We start from the raw sequence: 3,340 nt of genomic DNA, 5'->3' as shown, positions 1-3,340 counted from the left end.
TCACCACAAACACCCACAAATCACCTTTCAAGCTTAAACAATCACCAAATGCATTTAGGGTTTGAATCTAGGGTTTAAAAGGGATGGAGGCTGAAGATATTAGGGTTTGGTGATGAGAGAAGGAGCTTAAATAGGGTCCAAGACCCTAAATTAGGGTTTCCATGAAACTGGAGTATGCCCTGTGTACTCCCATTATGCTTAGCGTACTCCTCAAAGTTCCGCGATCCTTCTCCCTCAAAGTTTCGCGATCTTTCTCCCTAGTACGCCCCACGTAATCCTTCGATATAAGTCCGTTTCTGATGATCCTTATATCCACTGAAAGGTGACAAGAATCTCTATGCTTCTACTAACTTATACTTTCCTGAAAAACTTCCCAAACTAAAACCCAGTTTCGATAAAAGCCCGTACTGACACTTTACCAATATACCCCTTTACTCTGAAACACAACCCAAACTCCCGAATAATCTAAATTACATTGCCCACACCCAAATGGGTCTAAATCTCTCTTTCCCCAAAGGCCCTATGCCTGATGATACCTGTGTTGGAGATAGTGTCTAAGTCCATAACTATATTTGGTATGTACTTGACCCGACCCGACATGGTCCATTTGGGTTGCACTTCACCCGAACAATTTACGGATAATCTTTTGAGAATAGTATAAGTTATGATTTATTAATATATTATAAGTTCTAATATATTAATATAATATCATATTATTTAATTAGTGTTGATCTATAATTAATTTAGAATTAATTTAGAGATCAAAAGTATGACTAATTAAATATGGGCTCTTGTATTTATATAGGGTGGGCTAATGCTTATTTGGAATGGGCTAGGCTTGCATGGAAAGTCCATGGATACTCCATGGAGCTTTAACCCATGGATCTCATGGAAATGAAAAGACATGTGTATTAGGGTTTACATGGATGTAACCCTAATCCACCACACTATATAAAGGAGGCTTTGGTTCTTGAAATCACACTAGTTGTGGTGTGTAAACTAAGAGGTCCGATTTCAAGAAGTTTGTGACTATTCTCTCAAGTTTCCAAGTTTGTGGTGATTTGTGACTTCCATTTGAGGCATCCACATTATTGGTGCTAGGCTCTCAAACTCCAAGCAATCAACAACTACTACAAGGTAAGTAATTCTACTAGTTTTATTTGATTCAAGTACCCCATGCCATGCTAGTTAGGATAAGAACCTTGGAAAAATAATTATTTGCATGTATCTTAGTCAAACATAGATCCAAGGTTTCTAGGGTTGCATGTACACCATAGGAGTGTTAGAATGCTCAAAACCCATCAGTGGTATCAGAGCCTGGTTTGTTTATTTGATACTTGATGCAAAAAAAAAAAAAACTTGAAAATCGAAGTTTTGTTCAAAAGCTCGTATCAAAATTTCAAGTTTTGTATATGTCTTACGATTCTTGAAATTTTTGATATGAACATTCATAAACATATGAGTTTAGAAGATCATAGAAATTATGTGCTAATAATTGATTAGATTAATTCTTGATCTTTATGTGTTTTAATGGAGTCCATAACTAGTTCTTAAGTTATGGATAACCAAAAGTCACATTTATAAATAACCATTAAAAGAACACATAGGTTACAAAAAATGAAGAGTCTTCATTTTTAATAACCATTAACTCATAAGTTATGAGAAATGAAAAGTTTTGAAAGTTTACAAAACTTGCCCTCAAGTTTTGGAACATGTAAAGTCATATTAAAAACTTTAGTTCCAACCCCTAGAATTTTAAAAGTTAAAATTCAACCCTTATACTTTATAATATTATAAGTTTAATAATATTTATATATGTATAAGATCAAGTCGTCTTACCGCTAGTACGCCTCATTCACGAAGCCAGTCTATAAGGGAGGTATAAGGTTCTTGCTTATAAAATGGCAACTTAATGGGTGTCCACTCTCACCCACTACTTCCTTGATCGGTGGAGGGTCGTTAGCCGAATGGGTAGGACAAGGACTTATAAATTCTCATTAAAAGTATAATGATACTACTAAAGTAACTAAACTTTATTGAATTCCCAATCTTAGTTATTTTAGGAAAATGTGAATAAGGTGCTAATCCATGAAATTACACTTTACACTTTGTTTAAGTCGTTAGTGGAGCGTGTGTGGTTAACCGGCACACTAACTTGAACTTAACAAGGTAGGTAAAGGGTGACTTAATGTTTATCATAGTATCGATGGAGCGTGTGTGGTTAACCGGCACATCGATTGAGGGGTAATACATTAAGGGTACCAAGTAATTTGCATGGTTACTTCACACCTTGTTTTGTGATCGTCGGCATCCCAGTCACAAAACTTGAAGGGCACACTCGAGATTGAAACATGCCATTGAAGAAAGTTCAATGAATCTCAATGAATCTAGGAGTTTCTAAACCAATTAAAACATAATTAAATATTTCGTTTTTCATGGTGGAAATTGGTGAATCGTCATTCACCTACCTTCAAATATCTTATAGCTTAGATTACGGCATCCCTCTTCTAAGTTATAAAATATTGTGTTGGGTCCTAGCCTTAATATTACATTTGGGTGTTTTGTTAAGGACTATCTCTATATCTAATCTAATCTATTCCCTCTTCTTTTCAGATGTCTTCCAATAACAATGCTTCTGGCTCAAACCCTACTAGCTCCTTCTCTCTCATGAATCTTTGTGGGAGAGTCATCTTTGATGGGTCCAACTTTACAGATTGGATCAGAAACATCAGGATGGTCACTTGGTATGAGAACAAAGAATATGTTCTCGACAAGGAGCTGAAGGTACCCGAGCCAACTGCTACTCCTGAAGAGCTTGCTGAATATGAGGTACATGAAAGAGATGCTACAAAAGTGGCATGCATCATGATGGCCACCATGACAGCCGAGCTCCAAAAGTCCTATGAGGACTATTATCCTTTTGAGATGCACCAGGACTTGATGGACCGCTACCATCAAAGTGCTCATCAAGAGCGATATGAAATAATCTCCTCCATGATAACAACCCGAATGAAGGATGGTGAACCCATCACGGGCCACATGCAGAAAATGCAAAGGTATGTGGACCGTTTACTGAAGCTGAATGTGAACTTCCCTGAGGAGTTAGCAATAGACATCATTTTGCACTCCTTGCCATCGTGTTATGATCAATTCCGCATGACATATCACATGAACAAGGAAAAAGTCACCCTCAGCAAACTTCAAGGACTCTTGAAGACCGCCGAAAGTAGTCTAAAGGGTAAGTCGGTTGTTACTACTCCTACTCCTACTCCAACTGCGGCCAATGTCTTGGCAATCGGGCATGGCAAAGGGAAGAAGAGAAAGAACCCTTCTAAGGGTA

This window comes from Lactuca virosa, chromosome 2 (genome assembly GCF_052849685.1).
Source record: "Lactuca virosa cultivar CGN04683 chromosome 2, Lactuca_virosa_CGN04683_v6, whole genome shotgun sequence".
NCBI classification, from domain to species: Eukaryota; Viridiplantae; Streptophyta; class Magnoliopsida; order Asterales; family Asteraceae; genus Lactuca; species Lactuca virosa.
Note: the sequence above shows the minus strand (reverse complement) of the source record.